The sequence below is a fragment of the Dermochelys coriacea genome, chromosome 8 (genome assembly GCF_009764565.3).
Source record: "Dermochelys coriacea isolate rDerCor1 chromosome 8, rDerCor1.pri.v4, whole genome shotgun sequence".
Taxonomy (NCBI): domain Eukaryota; kingdom Metazoa; phylum Chordata; order Testudines; family Dermochelyidae; genus Dermochelys; species Dermochelys coriacea.
In genome coordinates, this window is record NC_050075.1 from 8,821,880 (window position 1) to 8,841,485 (window position 19,606).

At 41.6% G+C, this 19,606-nt stretch overlaps 1 long non-coding RNA gene across 1 annotated transcript; it reads left to right on the top strand.

Moving 5' to 3' along the window:
• The first annotated feature begins 8,465 nt into the window (after window positions 1-8,465).
• On the top strand, window positions 8,466-18,351 carry LOC119860580. The gene is made up of 3 exons (XR_005294572.2): window positions 8,466-8,604; window positions 8,869-8,987; window positions 17,808-18,351. It is a non-coding gene; the product is annotated as an uncharacterized LOC119860580 (long non-coding RNA).
• The last annotated feature ends 1,255 nt before the right edge of the window (window positions 18,352-19,606 follow it).

Below are 19,606 nucleotides of genomic sequence, written 5' to 3' on the forward strand. Positions count from 1 at the left end.
AACACTTTAATTGCTTCTCTGTCTTCCTCAGACATAATCCAATTCCCCTTGACCTCCTAGTTTGTTCACACAGTAATTGGGTTATTGCATTGTAAAACAAAGGGGCAATCATATCACTTAAACCTTAGCATAGTCAATTAACAAATAAGGCTGGGTTTTTCAAAGGAGCCTAAAGGAGTTAGGTGCCAATCCCCCAGTGAACTTCAATGGGATTTGGGCACCTACCTCCTATAAACCCATTAAAAAATTTGAGCCAAAATAAATACACCCTATATTTCTATGTCACGTTTTGAGCTTTCCTGACTCTCTCCTTTTCATCATAAATTCCTGAATTTATAATAATCCTTAACTGGTAAAACTCCTTTTGACTTCAGTGGGAGATTTGTTTAAGGATTGCAGGATCAAAGCCTTTGAAGTATAGCCTAAAGCATCAAAGGAGTGGAGACTGGAAGGTCCAGGAGGCTGTAATGGGACTCGGGGCCTTATGTCTCCAGTTCAGGTCAGAAGTGATTTAAATGATCTCCAATCTCCTTCCTACTGGGCAGATGTCCACATCTCAAAAGGAAACCATTACAGTTGCTTCTGATTGGCAGCCTTGTTCAGCACAGTGGTTGGGAAGTGAATGACACGGACATCAAACTACACTTTCATCCTTGGAGTTAGTCCCTCCAGATCAGGGCTTGCAGTGGGAGGGAAGCTTGCTCGGCCACTGGCTGTGCTGTCCCTGTTGTGTGGTCAAATAGAATTTAAATTCACACACGGGTTTTGCTTGGCTGCATCTCTGATTGTGCAGTTTGAGCCTCATTCTCAGTTTTGACACTTTGGAAACTGCTAGGAGAAGCAGTCATTGCGATGATAATCCTGTGTGTTGCCATCACTGTAGGAACTGCTGGGAAGCAGGGTGAACTATAGATTTTGGAGAAGGATACTAGTGGAAGACTTGTATATTCTCATCAGTGTTTTTATTAGGAAAGGTCTTGAAGGGTATAAGAAGAAGCCTGTATTTAGTTTGAGAAAATCCTGACTTTGGTTCAAGGCAACTATTTAAGACAGGACAAAGGTGCAGCCCATGATGCTAGGATTGTTTTAGGGTGAGTGACCAAACAGTATTGGGAATTAAGTTGAGAGAGAGAGACAGAGAGGACACATGCCACATTTCAAAGGATTAGTGATTACATCATGGCTCCTTTCTGGCTCTGGATCCAGTATGGTACCCCTGCTGAGCTATGTTTCCAGTTATACAGTCAAAACAATGCTTGAAATACCCATTCTATGCTAATACCTGTATTTGAGCCCTTCCCTAATTTTGTTTAAAAATATTATTTGCATCTGATGAGTCTCCTGCTTTACCTTACACCAGCAATGAAGTTTTGTCTTCAAAGGTGTGAAGCAAATCATCCAAGCCGGGCTTGAATTAGACAGCTCTGAAAAGTTCACCGACTGTAAGGAACATTTTCTAACGCTTTGGGGCCTGATTAATTCAGAAACCATATAGCTTTGCAAATTTCACCTACCTGAGGAGAATTGGTTCACCGGTTAGTTTGGACCAAGTCTGGTAACAAAAAAAAAACTACCAGAGCAACAACTTCATTAGCACAGAGGCACTTTAAGAATGTCCAACAGAACCTCATGGAGCTGTTGCCTCATGCGCACATATGCTGATTACAACGCCGCTCTTGTATCCTGCCCGTGCTGCTTTTATGGGATCCTCTTGCCACAATCATGAACCCTAAACCAATGGATCCCCTGTCCCTGTTGAGTGGGGGGATTTTCAGGTGGCATAGAGCCCTCATAGCTGACGGCATTATGGAATGGCTAAGACGAGGGGCCATGGCCGGGCCTCTCTTGCATCCCAGCAATCCCCAGCTATCCTAGTCACCCTGTAGGGTCTGGTCTAATTTGTGTGAGGGGACTGGACCATGCAGAGCAACCTCAGTACTAGGACCATCTCCATAGCTGTGCCAAGCTCTACTCAGCAACAGCTGAGAACCTGGTCCCGTGACTCCAGTCCCTTCATTTACAGTTCGAGCAGTGCACCGTGTGATTCCTCTGGCTGGCATAATTTCCTGAAGGCAGTGATGGAGTTGTGCCATCATGAGCAGGGCAAAGGGATGGGACTGCTACTATGGCAATATCCCTCTCACAGTTTCCAGTGATAACAAGAGGGCTTATAGACGTGAACAACTGTAGTACACTTACATATATATGTAATTACACACACACACACACACACACACACACACACACAGAGGAAGTGTGTGAATTGAGACATTTACTATGTTATCTAAATAGCATATGATTCAACTGGGATAAAAATGAAATTGTCCATGATCAAAGAGTAAATGCTAATGATAAGAACAGTAAGCTGTCGGATGTCTTTTCCATGCCAGCAGTGGAGTGATCCTGCTACCCACATCCTCTTTGGATAATGGCAGTGATCGATTTTTGTGGAACGCTGTGGGAGGAAATATGAAAATTGCACAGCCGACACATGCTTTTTACACTCACTTCCCATAAAACATGCAGGGACTAATGCTTACTAATAAGGGTCATTGTGCTTTAAGTGGTTGTCCAATAAAACCACTTTCCATACATCCTTAAATAGTATAGGTATTGTAATAATTTTGAAAAAGCAGCCAGTTTATAGACTATTTTTAGAAGTTGCTATACTTAACAAGGCAAATTACAAAATAATGAATTACTTTAATCCATCCTTTAAACTATCGACCAGACTAGTAAGCTTGGTCCACATCCTCAAAGGAAATCAATGGGAGTTGGGTGCCTAAATATCTTTGGGGATCTAGGTCTTTGTTACAGCTTTGGTTCTTTATCTGTTAGGAGAAATATTCTTTTTGGATCTGTCTTACTCTTCTATAAGGAAAGTCAATTTCAGTCATCAGTCTCATTGAAAACAGGGCTTTCATGTTCCTGACAACTATAAATTACGTTAACCTTGCCAAATAAATTTTGGGGGTATATTAGCCTGCCTTGCATTTATCTACATTACTTTCCCATGCTTGCAAATGATGTGTAGAAATTTCTCATGTGGAAATTCAGAAGGGTGCCATTACTGGTGTGCTATAAATGGCTCTGGTTGTGGTGGAGTCTCCATTGTTCACAGTCTTTAAGTCAAGGCTTGGATGTCTTTCTAAAATATATGCTATAGCTCAAACAGCAATAAAGGGCTTGATGCAGAAATTATTGGGTACGTTTTTTGGCCTGTGCTAGCCAGGAGGTCAGACTAGAAGATAGTAATGGTCCCTTCAGGACTTAAAATCTATGTCATTGAAGTCCGTGTCATTGCATCTGTATCTGGCCTATTGTTATCTGAGAAGCTATTCCTGAATTAAATAGAAAGAGACTGTATAGTTGAATACAATATGATATGATATACTGAACAGTGTGGGCTTACCATCCCAGCTATTACTGTGAAAACTACTGTGTTTTGCTTCCTTTCTAGAGGACCATTTGGGGAAAATCATGCTTTCACTTAGACCAGTCTATACCCAAAGCAATGATACTGAGCTAAATGGATTTACACTCACATAACCAATAGCAAAAAGAAAAGGAAAAGGAGAACTTGTAGCACCTTAGAGACTAACAAATTTATTAGAGCATAAGCTTTCGTGAGCTACAGCTCACTTCATTGGATGAATTTGGTGGAAAAAACAGAGGGGAGATACCAATAGCAGAATTTGATCCTTAAACTCTGTCTTCTAGCTCTGATGTTTGACACTTGGGCAATATTTTGGACCAAGATTTTGCCACTACTGAGTTACATATGACAGTAAACAGTGTGCAAGAATGAGTTCAAAAGGATTTTCCTAGGGACACTTCCCAGTCATTTCATTAAAAAAAAAACAAAACAAAACAAAAAAACTGTTCATGTTTTCTGGGTTGAGCCTTGCCTGAAGAGAGGGAAATGAGTTCCAGGATCCCAACATGCTGATGGTATTTGGATCTGGAGTTTAGATTTCGTCTATTGCAGAGACAGAGATCATCTGCAAAATTCAGATCTGGATCCATGCTGAAATTCTAAACACTGCTCAGCCTTGTCATTTCCTCCCTGCTCAATGAAAAAACTAAGGCGAGTTTGGATCTGAAATCTGATTCTGTTTATAATTATTTATTTGTATTACTGTAACATGTAGAGCCTTAGTCATGGACCAGGACCCCTGTAACCTAGGCATTACACAAGCCTCTGCTGTTTTCTAGTGAAAAACACCCTGTGAGTTTGTGTTCTATTTCCTGAATATTTAAGGCCTTTGTGGATTACTCACGCATTAGTATTACGAGATAATTTCTCATTTAAATCTTCATGGCTTTACTCAAGAAGCCAGCACACACTGAGCTTTTTTGCTTATGAAAACATCTTTAATAAATAAGATCCTTCATGGTTTAATAAACTTTTCATTGCTTTTTTTTAAAATGCCCCTTTGGGATTTATTAGTAATTTTATGGAAAAAATGGCCTAAAATGTGATAATCTGAAATATCTTTACGTGCAATGTTGTGAGCTGATTGCACTCTAAGAGGCTTTGTGACATTTTAAGTACTTGGTTGGAACGGCAGCCATAATGAGATCACCATTAGGGTATTGGCATTGTATGCTGTAATGACCACAAGATTTTGGGTTGTTATGTACTATATGTTGGAAATTGGCTTTAAAAGTATGACAAAGTTGTGATGAAACTAAATCTCACTAAAGTTCTTTATTGCACTGTTCCCAAGTGAACTAGGACAAGAGATACAGAAGTTGATCCTGCTCCCAGTGAAATCAAAGTTCTCATTGAATTCAGTGGGAGCAGAATCTGGTCCACAAAAAGCATAATAGGATAGAAAAATAAAAATACCTTCTGTTTGCTTAGAAAGTGTTTCTTCCCAACCCAAATCAATGCACAGCATCAGAACTGCACTCTAAACACAGGAGAATAGGAAGAGGTGTAAAATTGGTCTCCTTAAACTACACTATCCCTCCCAAATGATTGAGCATTCATGCAACATCATGGATTTTTCACTGTCTTTTCAAGATTATCAGAAGGAAACTTTGCTGTGCCACGCTTTAGATACGCACAAACTCTGCTGGCTCCAGTGTGGCTAAACTCTCTGGCTAGAAATGCCCAAGAAATGCTCCAAAGCCAGCCAGAAAATAGCAGGCAAAAGTTGGATGCTGAATCCTGTCACTAACTCCCAACAACCAATGACAGTCTCTAGGAGATAATGAGAACCTTCAGTGGAAATATGGTACTTAAAGAATGTTCTTTGTCTATCTTGTATTGATTTTTAAAAATTGACTCAGTTCTTTTAATGCCATTATTATTTATATTACACTAACTCAGTTACAAATCAGGGCCTCATTGTGGTAGGTGCTGTACAAATATGTAGGCAAGAGGCTGTATCTGCCCCACAGAGCTTACAATTTAGGTCAGTGACAAGATGCGCTAGATGGACAAAACAATCACCTGCAGCTGGAAGAGAGGGAGAAAGTGATTAAAAACAGGCAGCGATGTACATAGAGTAGCTTGCCAATACACATGGACATGTTGCTGTTATAAACTGGCAGGCTTCTGAAGGTAACACTGAAGAAGGGAGGTATTTGAAGGAGGATAAGGGTAGTTGTAGCTTTACTAATTTTTCAGACAGTTTTCCTTATATGAGCAGCAGCATGGGAGAAGGTTTGCTGGTTCTTTAAAATAGGCTTCTGTGCTATAAACCTGTATCCAGTGACTTTACAACCCTTAAGTAAGCCTCACTACTCCCTTGTGAAATACATCAGTATTCCCTTTTTTAGAGGTGAGGTAGTAGAAGCAAAGAGAGGCTGCCTGTGAAACCCAGAGAGAACCAATTAACAGGAGTCAAATTCTGCTCTCTCTTACATGGATCTGAAGCTGGACCAACCCCTTTGAACTCGATGGATGAGATTCTGATCTCAGTTACATGGGTGCAGTTCCATTTTTATATTAATGGTAGTTATCCCAAATTTACACTGAGTGAAAGAGATCAGAATTTGACCCAGTGTAGCAAAGCTAACAATAGACTCCCAGTTGAAGTCCTGACCCCATTAAAGTCAAGGGGAGTTCCTACTTCTGTGCTCTAGATTTAACTCAACCATTTGCTATTGGGGAAGGCAATAAGGTCCCCAAACCTGAAAGAGGTATTGAGTGTCTTCTAAAAGGTAATTGGCACCACTAGATCTCATCTGAAGGTACATTCTCATCTTCCATAAAAACTGTAGAGGTATCCAAACTGATCCAAGAAGCATCCCATTCATGCTGAACAGCTTGAATTAGGCATAATGACAAAATATGAGGACTTCTATGTAATTATGGGAACAGCACCACCTGCCTCTAATTAAGTTCCCTAAACAGTTAATTTAAAATAGTGCAATGATTAAAAATAAAGATACTAAACATTTTTTGCAGTTCAATGGGAGGCTAACCTTCTTCATGTAATTAACTCTAACAAAGGGTTGTTAATCTGATTTCGGATTAATAGACTATTCTTGCAGCACTTGGACAAAACAGTGAGCTAAACTCCTGTTAAGTTCCTGCCAAAGAAGCTGAAATGTCTGAGAATTAGAAGTACATATTTACATGGAAAATGCTACATTTATCTTACTACTTTCATTGCTCTTCACTATAGTCCCAAAAGTTGAATTCTGAGTGTTCAGCGATCTGTAAAGCTTTTAATTAAATCGGAAGCATAGGGAAGGCTGAATTCCGCCCCCCCTTCCTAATTCCTTGTGTAGAGAAATCACTGTCAACTAATAAGGAGGAAATATTACTGGATTCCTACTGGAACATAAATACACATTTTGGGCCAGATCCTCAGCTTGCATAAACTGGCAGAGCTTCATTGACTGCCATGGAGACGTGCTGATTTGCACTGGCTCATGGACCCTCTGTGTGTTTCCAGGATTGGTTTTAATAACAAAAAGAAACAAAAATCTGTCCCAACTGCAAGACAACACAACTGATTTTTCAGGGTCTTTGTGGCCTTTGCAGTTACAGAGCTCTTAGTGTAACCTGGTGTGTGTGTGAAATCAGACACAACCAAAACTGTAAAAGAGTCAAACATACCAACAGGACAGCTGGACTGCAGATAATAGAAGAGCTATAGCTGAGCAGAGAAGTGTAACGGCTGATCAGAACAGATTAACATCTGAGACTAAACTCCGAAACAGCAGCACCCGAGAAGTGTCAGCAGTCCAGGAGGTAATTGTGTGGGCAGTTTAGGTGCCAATTAAACTGTTGGCCTAGACAATATTTTATCCTTAAAAACAAGTTTTCAGCAGCTCTCCTTGGGCCTGATCCTGTAAGGTGCTGAATTCCTGATTCTCTATCACCTTGTGTAGCTATTTACACCTGGGCAAAGTGGGTGAAAGAGGTAACCCAATCAGAATTCTCCACTCAGATCTGCTTCGCAGTCTTTTACACTTGTGCTTAAGGAGTCCACAAGGTTCGAGGCAGTGAAGAATCAGACCCACGGTTGGGCCCTTGGGTGATGGAATGTGGAGAAAGTATTAACCCTTAAAAACTAGAGGGTGGTACCTATGCGTGATTCTGTAGGCTGAGCTGTACACCCAGGGAGAGAGAGGAGCCTATTGAGTGGCTGCTGTGGTATGTAGTCAGCAGCACAGGGTGCCAGACAAATTCTGGTGCCTGCAGTGAGGGGGAGAAGAATGAGCTGGGTGGGAGGAGGCGGTGGGGGGTACACACACACATCCAGCTCTTACACTTACCCTCCAGTTACTCATTGACCTTCCCCCATTCCCTTCCCTATCTGACTCCAGAAGTTCAGACACCTCCCCCTCCAGAATCCTCCTTTACACTCCCAAGCCATGCTGGGGTTCCCCTACCCCTCAATCTTCAGGACCCTTCTTCCAGAACTAATATTTGTGGCAGATGAGCTGATTAAACCCAGAGTTTGTTATAAACAGTCCTTCCTTTTTCCTTCCTGTCTCCACTCCCTTCCCCTCATAGCTGCTTCCCCCATCACCACTGCCTGATCCCTCTGGTCCCTGCTGTTTGCCCCCCACCCCTACCCTTTCCTCCCCGCTCCCCCCCACAAAGCTATCCCCAATGACTGCTCATGTCCGTTAGATTCCCAGCTACACAATCTGTCAACACAGCAAGTTAAGTGGCAGCCTCTGATATGTGTAGGCAGAGGGGTAACAAAGACATTTTTCTGCCTGCAGGGGCAAGAAATGTTTGGGCCTGATTTTCCTCAAAATCAGTGTGTGTTGGGGGGGGGGAAGCATATAAGCCCCACACCAGTTAACAATGGGTTAATGGGAGCATGTTGCCCAATTAGGTCACTAAGAGGCACCTGGAGGCACAATTAGTGATCAAACTCAGCTGGGAAGGAGCTGGGTCCTCATAAAGAAGGGAGCCCAATACAGTGGAAGACAGATAAGAGGGGAAGCTGTGTTTTGAAATAAGACAGACAGACTACTGCAGGTATTAGGCTGAGCCTGAACAAGAAATCCTGGGACAGGAAGGTGGAGGAGCTGGAAAGGAAACCCTGGAAGTTGAGAAGATGAAGGAAAGCTCTTAGGGGCAAAGAGACTCCTGGGCACTGACAGTCAAAAGGCGAAGGTTTATGGGTGATGGTGACTTTCTCTTCAGTAGGTCCCCAAAAAGGGTTTAGTACAGAGTTGAGACTGAGATAGAGGGAGACAAGGGGTTCTTGCCATTGCGAGCCCAAGGCAGGGTTGGTTGAAGCACTGGGAGTTGAGTGGGATTAGAAGTACTTCACACTGAGATTTTGTTCAGCAGTCTATGTTGGAAAATCCTGGGGGAGGACTTGCAGGTCTTACTAATCTGCAGGAAGAGAGGCTGACAAACCTGGAACTTTGGTATTGTTTTAGGTGGACTTGGGACTGGAGTACCTGGAAAAGGGGTGTAGAACCAGAGGGCTGAGTTGCAAGAAGAGGTGACCCACCCCTGGACAAGAGCAACTGGGCTATGCCATATCTAGCCCCCAGAGGTGAGTTCATGCTTTTAAAATCAGATTTTTTTGTTTTCTGATTTTCATCAAAATCAACTGTTGCCTAGAATTTCCTGAAATCTTGGAAGTGATCAGCTGCAATATTCCAAGGTTATTGTGTTACATATAGGCAAACAGGAAAATGCCATCAACTGAGTGTACAGACTTCTTTTGCTTGGCCAATAAGAGACACTCCTGTAGCACTCTCCTTTTGTGAGTGATGTCCCAGCTGCATTCCCACACTTGTGAGCAGGGGTTGTAGCACTAGATCTACTTTATCAAACTACACGCTAACTAGAGTGGCTCAAATTTTCTAGCAGAAAAGTTTTCTATTGGAAAATGCTGATTCCACAAAATAAAAACATTTTTGTGGGAATGTTAGAGACTAACAAATTTATTAGAGCATAAGCTTTCGTGAGCTACAGCTCACTTCATCGGATGCATTACATCCGATGAAGTGAGCTGTAGCTCACGAAAGCTTATGCTCTAATAAATTTGTTAGTCTCTAAGGTGCCACAAGTACTCCTTTTCTTTTTGCGAATACAGACTAACACGGCTGCTACTCTGAAATTTGTGGGAATGTTATCACTTTATTGAATTTTTGTGATGAGAAATTGAAGTGCTTTATTTAGAACAGGTTGGGTGCTTCATTTCAATTTCTATTATGTACTATCATGGCCAAAACAATAAAGTTGAAACAAAGGGCTTTTTTTCTTTTCAAAATGAAGCATTTTGCTAAGGCTGTTGTCACACTACAAATTTTTTGTTGCAGTGGAAATGTTGAAATTTCAAATTTTAGGTTTGGGTTTGAGACACAAGGAAATTTCAAAATGTCAGAATGTAAATGGCATGGAATGGAAATTCCAATTTCAGACCAGTTCTAATATTTTCAGCAACCTCATGGCAGTCCGAGAGCTTTGTCGTGTTTGTGTATTTTCAAAGACTACTTCATTAATTCAAAGTGCTGGAGGAACCAACTAGGGGCAGAGCTCTTCTTGATCTGCTGCTCACAAACCAGGAAGAATTAGTAGGGGAAGCAAAAGTGGATGGGAACCTGGGAGGCAGTGACCATGAGATGGTCGAGTTCAGGATCCTGACACAGGGAAGAAAGGAGAACAGCAGAATACGGACTCTGGACTTCAGAAAAGCAGACTTTGACAGCCTCAGGGAACTGATGGGCAGGATCCCCTGGGAGAATAACATGAGGGGGAAAGGAGTGCAGGAGAGCTGGCTGTATTTTAAAGAATCCTTATTGAGGTTACAGGGACAAACCATCCTGATCTGTAGAAAGAACAGTAAATATGGCAGGCGACCAGCTTGGCTTAACAGTGAAATCCTTGCTGATTTTAAACACAAAAAAGGAAGCTTACAAGAAGTGGAAAATTGAACAAATGACCAGGGAAGAGTATAAAAAAAAAAAAAAAAAAAAAAAATTGCTCGGGCATGCAGGAGTGAAATCAGGAAGGCCAAATCAAACCTGGAGTTGCAGCTAGCAAGCGATGTTAAGAGTAACAAGAAGGGTTTCTTCAGGTATGTTAGCAACAAGAAGAAAGTCAAGGAAAGTGTGGGCCCCTTACTGAATGAGGGAGGCAACGTAGTGACAGAGGATGTGGAAAAAGCTAATGTACTCAATGTTTTGTTGTTCTTGCCTCTGTCTTCACGAACAAGGTCAGCTCCCAGACTGTAGCACTGGGCAGCACAGCATGGGGAGGAGGTGACCAGCCCTCTGTGGAGAAAGAAGTGGTTCGGGACTATTTAGAAAAGCTGGACGAGCACAAGTCCATGGGGCCGGATGCACTGCATCTGAGAGTGCTAAAGGAGTTGGCGGATGTGATTGCAGAGCCATTGGCCATTATCTCTGAAAACTCATGGCAATCGGGGGAGGTTCCGGATGACTGGAAAAAGGCTAATGTAGTGCCCATCTTTAAAAAAGGGAAGAAGGATCCTGGGAACTACAGGCCAGTCAGCCTCACCTCAGTCCCTGGAAAAATCATGGAGCAGGTCCTCAAAGAATCAATCCTGAAGCACTTAGGGGAAAGAAAAGTGATCAGGAACAGTCAGCATGGATTCACCAAGGCCAAGTCATGCCTGACTAATCTAATTGCCTTCTATGACAAGATAACTGGCTCTGTAGATGACGGGAAAGCAGAGGACGTGTTTCTTGACTTTAGGAAAGCTTTTACACAGTCTCCCACAGTATTCTTGCCAGTAGGTTATAGTATGGGCTGGATGAATGGACTATAAGGTGGATAGAAAGCTGGCTAGATCATCGGGCTCAATGGGTAGTGATCAAAGGCTCTATGTCTAGTTGGCAGCTGGTATCAAGCAGAGTGCCCCAAGGGTCAGTCCTGGGGCCGGTTTTGTTCAATATCTTCATTAATGATCTGGAGGATGGCGTGGAGTGCACCCTCAGCAAGTTTGCAAATGACACTAAACTGGGAGGAGAGTTAGATATGCTGGAGGGTAGGGATAGGATACAGAGGGCCCTAGACAAATTTAGAGGATTGGGCCAAAAGAAACCTGATGAGGTTCAACAAGGACAAGTGCAGAGTCCTACACTTAGGATGGAAGAATCCCATGCACTGCTACAGACTAGGGACCGAATGGCTAGGCAGCAGTTCTGCAGAAAAGGACCTAGGGATTACAGTGGACGAGAAGCTGGATATGAGTCAACAGTGGGGCCTTGTTGCCAAGAAGGCTGACAAGGTTCCTTCCCCACTCTGAACTCTAGGGTACAGATGTGGGGACCTGCATGGAAAAATCCCCTAAGCTTATTTTTACCAGTTTGTTAAAACTTCCCCAAGGTACAAACTATTTTGTCTTTTGCTCCTGGCCTTTATTGCTGCCACCACCAAGCGTCTAAAAATATACAACAGGGAAAGAGCCTGCTTGGAAATGTCTTCCTCCCAAACCCTACATCCCCTTTCCTGGGGAAGGCTTGATAAAAATCCTCACCAATTTGCATAGGTGAACACAAACTCAAACCCTTGGATCTTAAGAAAAATAAAAAAGCAATCAGGTTCTTAAAAGAATTTTAATTGAAGAAAAAGTAAAAGAATCACCTCTGTAAAATTGGGATGGTAAATACCTTACAGGGTAATCAGACTCAAAACATAGAGAATCCCTCTAAGCAAAACCTTAAGTTACAAAAAGACACAAACAGGAATATACATTCCATTCAGCACAGCTTATTTTATCAGCCATTTAAGCAAAACAGAATCTAAGGCATATCTAACTAGATTGCTTATTAGCCCTTTACAGGAGTTCTGACCTGCATTCCTGCTCTGGTCCGGGCAAATGCAACACGCAAACAGAGAACCCTTTGTTTCTTCTCCCCCCTGCCAGCTTTGAAAGTATCTTGTCTCCTCATTGGTCATTTTGGTCAGGTGCCAGCGAGGTTCTTTAGCTTCTTAACTCTTTACAGGTGAAAGTGTGTGTTTTTTTTTTTTGTGTTTTGTGTTTTTTTTTTTTTTTTTTTTTTTTTTTTTTCCTCTGGCCAGGAGGGATTTAAAGGTGGTTAGCCTTCCCTTTATACTTATGACAAAGGCCAATGGCATTTTGGGATGTATAAGTAGGGGAATTGCCAGCAGATGAAGGGGTGTGATCGTTCCCCTCTATTGGACATTGGTGAGGCCTCATCTGGAGTACTGTGTCCAGTTTTGCGCACCACACTACAAGGAGGATGTGGAAAAATTGGAAAGCGTCCAGTGGAGGGCAACAAAAATGATTGGGGGATTGGAACACATGATTTATGAGGAGAGGCTGAGGGAACTGGGATTATGTAGTCTGCGGAAGAGAAGAATGAGGGGGGATTTGATAGCTGCTTTCAACTACCTGAAAGGGGGTTCCAAAGAGGATAGATCTAGACTATTCTCAGTGGTAGCAGATGACAGAACAAGAAGTAATGGTCTCAAGTTGCAATGGGGGAGGTTTAGGTTGGATATTAGGAAAAACTTTCACTAGGAAGGTGGTGAAGCACTGGAATGCATTACCTAGGGAGGTGGTGGAATCTCCTTCCTTTGAGGTTTTTAAGGTCAGGTTTGACAAAGCGCTGGCTGGGATGACTTAGTTGGGGATTGGTCCTGCTTTGAGAAGGGGGTTGGACTAGATTACCTCCTGAAGTCCCTTCCAACCCAGATATTCTAAGAAAAGTGTCCACTTTAAGTTCCTGAGCATTTAAGTTCCTTTACGATATGGGATGTCCCTACAGCTGAGGGGAGGGGAGAAGCCTTGGCTTCTTGTGAGTAAAGATGGACAGGTGTTCTGTTTTTTTTTTTTTATTTTCCACAAGGGAGAATGCTTCCCTGCTGCAGTTCTTATTCCTGTAATGTAGTGTGCTGTAATAAACATGCAGGGAAATCCCCTTTGTAAGAAAACAGAATTTTTATCACTGTTCTCAGCCTTGCCTTTCTCAATAAGGCACAGTGTTCTATTTTTTGAGTCATGTTTGTTATCTCGGACTCCCTTAGAGCAAATATTGTTAACATTAATGGATTTTTCAAAATAAAAACTGAACTGGCTGGTAGTACCATGACCTGCCAGGAGGGACATGCCAGAGTAAAAAGTAGCCTTCAGATCTTTCCTCCTATGGACATCTGAAACCTGGGGTATCTTCACGACAAAAGTTAAACAACAACTGCATGATGCATCCGATCCGATGAAGTGAGCTGTAGCTCACGAAAGCTTATGCTCAAATACCTTTGTTAGTCTCTAAGGTGCCACAAGTACTCCTTTTCTTTTTGCGAATACAGACTAACATGGCTGCTACTCTGAAACCTGCAGGATAAGATTAGGATCAGAGGGCTAATCTCATGGAGCGAGAATACAATAATCAATATACTGATGTGGGTGAAAATCTCATAAGCCCAGACAAACCAGTTAATATTAAATTACTCAAGCTAGTACAAAGGGCCTAAAGAAAGCTCAGATTTTGATTCCATCTAGGAACTTGTTAAAACGCCACTCTTCCCCTCTGTAACGACACACACACACCCTTAAATGGCTTCATCCCATCTACATACCAACCAGACAAACACAATGTTTGTCTCCCTTTTTCCCCCCTCTTCAGCAATTTTATTAACGATGTTTTCAGATGCAGTCATCAGAAAAACTAAATTTACCTAAGTGCACTCTGTAGAATTTCTTTTCTTAAGAGTTGATCCAAGTATAGAACAAATAAGCTCCTTAGCCAGAATGTAGAAACAGCTGATTAGGGTTGCTTTAATGTTTTTTCATGATTAAAGTATGCACTGCTGAGTAAATAAAAGGGGAAATTATGCTGAGCTACTCCGAATTTGTTAGATTTTTCCCATTACAAAGGACTGAAAGCTGCATTGATCAAAGCATTGATATTTAGTCTATGTCGGGGGGGCGGGGGAGAGGGAAATGGACTTGTAAATGAGCCAAATGTTACTGTTAATTATTTTTCTAAATCTTTGTTACATATTTGAAGTTTCTGCTAAGAGGGTTTGACAAGAAGAGCATTACATGAATCCAAGGTGACCTAGAAGCAATTTTTTAAAAGTTGGATTGGTTGCTGCTGCTCCATTATGATTTTTAGAAGTCCTTTAGTGGTTTAGGGCTGACATTTTCCCCTTTTTTCCTTTTTTTTACTGCTATAAGGTTAAGATAAAACTCATTTCAAAATAGTTATTAATCATCCTACAATAAGGTTGCTTCTGAGGCTAATGTAGCAAACAAAGATTATTTGGAAGTAGACCGAAAGCAGTTTACACGGCAAACGCTTTCCTGTGTAGACAAGGCCATGGAAATATGAGGAATATTAACTCTGGGCTCCATTGATTTTTCCTGAAGAACCTGTTGGTGGAGGTTGAGTCTCCCAGGTTACATATTGTTAGCTCTCTCATGCTAATAGAAGATATTGATGAATTTTTAACATAGGCTTGGTGTTTTCCAACATGTTAATTAGCCATTGGTGTTATGCATTAACAAACAAAAACAATTTTAGACAGAGGGACTAAATATTCCTTCTCCTCTGAACTGCTCAAATTTCATTCTCCTTGGCTCATGAGATGCCATTTCATAGTTCTCCAGTTATCACTATCTTGCTGGATTGACAGGATTTTTTTTAATATAAAAACAAGGAGGGGGACCCACCCACCCACTTAGAAACCTCAGACTTTTCTAATTTGCTTTAATCATTGCATAAAAAGGACATGACCCTCTTCCTCCCTCCCCCGTCTCCTTTTCAGGTCACCTTATAGCTGTTGCCATTCTTGTAACATATGAATAATTTAAAGGTAATATAGCTGTTCATCCCAGGATATCCAAGTCCTTTACAAACTTTATTCATTAAACCCTCACAGTATGTCTCATTTCTAAACTTGTCAGAATTCTAATCTTTTTTTATTATTTTGATGGATAATATCCATATTTATGTGGGTTTTTTAATCTAAATTTTCAGTTGTGCAAAGTGATGGCTTTTAAGCATATTTTTAGTGATTTAAATATTCAGTTTCTAGGAAATTATGAGGGAGTCAGACTATAATTTAATGATGGACCTTGAGATGCAAAAAGTTAGCTTTATAACTGTTAAAACACAAGTTGTCAACATCACATGTCAAAATGCATAAAATCTTTAAACTCTAAGTTCTCAAGCAGCATTTTTGTTACTTTGCTTATCTGTACATTTTCAATTAGGATCAATGGAAATATTTTGTCCATTTATGTGTATGCTGAAATCAATATTTACCAACATTTTCCCAATAACTCTAATTGTTCCTCCCCTGCATACTGCAGGGGAAGGAATCCTGACTGGTTTAAAATTGTCAAATGTCAAATTTCTGTTTTCTTATGGGGATGTACACTCAGACTGCAGTGAGTTCTGTGAAAACTATTTACTAGCAAATATTTTTTTTGTCCAATCCTCCACCTTCCTCACTATTTTAGGGTTTAATTTCACAGGAATAACAAAATTCATTTCAGCATAATGGATTGATTTCTAGGTTATGCCTGATAAAGGCATTCTGAATGTATATAATGATATATAGAGATTGTGTCTCTGTCTCTCTCTCTCTATCAAATAAAACTTCTGCCTCAATCAACATTTACCTCTTAAATCAATAGCTGTATAACAGCCATGTTTAACAGCCAACATGAAGCCATGTTGTTTTCTTATTGCTCTCATTGCACAGAGAAGTTAAGCGTCTTGCCTCTGCTACTTAATTACAGCATGACCTCATGCAATTTTTGAGAATCTAGTCTGCATCCCGCAAAGCCATTGTAGAGCTGCCATCTTTCTGTTCCCTACAATCAGCTGAGAACAGGCACTAGAAGCTGCTCTGGGGTATAAACCTCTGCTGCTTCATCAAGTGTGTGCTAACTTTCTGCCAGGCTCTACTACTGGAAAATCTAGTGTCTGTCCCACATGATCCACGCCCCGTAACTTGTTTTACCATTTGTCACTACCTAATGGTCTATTATTCTGCCCAAATCACTTGTTTTGCTGTTCATTTGACTCTGCATAATTAACTTTGCCAGCCAATTGACTCCCTGTATAATTAGCAGGGATGGCAGAGCTTTGTTTGTGCCCAGTGTGACATTTGATGGCATGGGAAGGATTCAAGTAACTTTTTGCCATCCACTTGGTTTTCTGCATATTAATCATAGTAGAGCTAGATGACACTGTGGTTATGCCAGCAGCAGGTGCTGGTCACTCTAAGCTAGCACTCTTACCAGCTACTCTGGTGGTGGTGCAATGGTGGAAAACTTGTAGAAATAGGCTGGTGTTGCCAAGGCCTCATTATTGTAATTTAATATGGCAAAAACTAATGTCCTTATCTAGTCTCCAAACTCTCCAGGCCACTAACAGCACCACCATCCTCCCCATCACTCAAGCCTATAACTATGGGATTATCTCTGCCTCCTCTCCCCCCCTTGCCCCATTCATCTTTGTCCAAGTCCCACTGCTTCGTCCTAAATAACATGCCTACATTCCATCCTATTCTTTCGATTCCCTACCCTAAATGCTCTCATTCAGGTCCTCTTCTCCTGATTTAGATTCCTACTGCACCATCCTCCTTGCTGCTCTCCCAAAAACCAATGCTCCTTCCCCTCCAGCCTCTACTAAACGCTGCTGCTAAAACAATCTTCCTTGCCCACCATTCTGACTAGTTCACCTCCTTATTTAATAATAGGTAGCTCATGTGGTGCTTTTATCGGATCTCAAAGCAACTTACAAAGAAGATCAGTATCATTACCCCCACTTTACAGAACTGAAACTGGGCAGAGAGGTGAAGTGACTTGCCAAAGAAGGCAAGTGGCAGAACTGTCTAGAATCCAGGTCTCTGGATTCCTAGTTGTATACTCTATCCACTGGACAATATTGCCACCCACTGACTCTCTGCTCCACCCAATTGAGTTCAATTCCTGTCATCACCATAGCATTCTGTGTAATTCTGCCCCTCCCTTAACTGCCCTTGTTCCATGTCACATCCGCCCTGTCAGTGATGCCTGTGTTGATCTTCATCCACCTGTTTGTCAGCATCTCTCACAAATGTCTCTGCCTTCTACCCCACCCCATCTGCATGAAATACCTCTTGTCCCCCAGGGTTATCTGCAAGGCTACAACCTCTCCGTAGTCTGGTCATTCCTAAGGAGCCACTTTTTCTATGATGCTATGGAGAAACTAGCTGACTTATAATGAGTTTTGAGAAGTAATTGGGAATAATTTAGATATGCATACATCCTCCTGGTGGGATATAAAACATAGTGTAACTGTATATTACCAAGATGTGGCCAATCACTTCTTTGATTGCTCAGCTAATATATTACCTCTACCATTTGTCTGTTTGTCTTTAGACGGAGCTCCTCAGGGCATACCCTGCCTTCTTTCCTGTTTGCAAAAATCTAGCGCACTATGAACGCTGCTGGGAATAAATAACCTGATGTCCTGATTTACCATCTCATTGCAGAATAATACGCATTGAAAGGTTTAGCTGCAGTTCAATGTAGTTTGCCTTCCCTCCTTGGTGCTCTCTCATTTAAAACCTAACAAGGTTGTGCTTAGTCCTGTCCAGATTCTCCCCTGCTTCAATTTTAACCACTTTATTACTTAATCAAGCACCGTACCACTTCATTCCTAGTCTGTTACACTTATTGAATTTAAAAAATGCAATCCTATGCCAAATGCACAAATATATTCCCAGGCTTATTGCCACAAATGGTCTTTCTTTGCATTATTCTAAAGAGAAAATCTGCCATTACTAAGATATTTGGCTACTTTGTAGCCATTTTTATTGGCTCTGTTATTTCACAGTCCAGTTACTCTTTGCCTAGCTGTCCGATAACATATTCCTGTAAATAGCTCTTGCATTTGTATGCAACCATTATCATAACCTTCTCTTGCTGAGCTTGCTTTTTCATATACAAGTGCCCATAAATCTTCAAATGCATCTTTTAGTTAGATGTTCATGTCCATGGGGGGGGCGGGAGGGAATGCTTCCTTCCCCCAATTTCTTTCTAGCATGTTCTGTATGCCCCTTTTTAAAAATCCTGTTTTTGCCCCCGAGATGATCTATTTGTCAAGAGTACAAGTCCTCTGCATGGTTTATATGTAGGGCTTCTGATTTTTGGTTTTAACCTATAAAATGCCCACAATAACAAAAATAAAATCAGTGTTTATTGGATAAACACCAGAAATGGTTGCTTGCATCTAAGGGCTTGTTCACACAGTCTGCATCACTGTTCAGTGTAGAGTATTTCTAAAGCCCACTAACATGTTGCACATTGATTGGAGCCACTGGTCTACATGGCCCAAACTTTGTCTCTTGTCCCTACCTGCCCCTTACCAGTAATAGAACATGTCTGTGCCCCTTCTCCCCCAGAGCAGGGGCTGGGGCCAGGGTCAGAGCAGGGCTGGGTGGTGCTCCCTCCCCGCTCCCCTCAGTTTTGGGACTTCTGATGTAGACCTTGCTGATACACACTAAAGGTTCCCTAGTGCACTTAACACAGTGCTGTTTGAAAGAGTACTACAGAATTGCACTAGGGAACATTACAAAGATTACTCGTTAGTGAACATAGAGCCCCCAAACCCCTGTTTTTTTGAGATCTACAAAAAACTTGCTTAGAATACACCATGGAAAAAAATTAATAGACCCTGAAAAACAGAAGCCCTAGTTATATGTAAACAGATTATGTGTTTTGGCCTCATCATCCCACAACTGATTGCCAGTGTCTGATAAAAGTAACAGTTGCCGTTGCATCTCAAGCAATGTATTCATTGTGCTGAAGTGTCATGCCCTATTTCAGTGCTGGGCAAGGCACAGGTATTCTGCTGGGAAGAGAGCTAGAGTTCTTGGTCTGGAGTAGTCTTCCTTGGTTTTGGGGGGGGAGGGAAGGGAAGGGGCATAGTTAATTATTATCTCTAATTCAGATAGACGGAGTCTCCACGTAAAACACAACCATTCATTTCCCATACAATTTGCATATTCTTCGTTTATCTACTCCTGAGAAGTGGTTTCTCCTCCTAGGAACACTGGGATGCAACAAATCATTTTGGAAACTTGAAACATTTCAGCCAGCTCTAATTAAGAAGGACTGAGATTTCTGATACCAGTTTAGCAAAGTACCTAGCCAGGAAGTGAACCTAAGAACTTGAA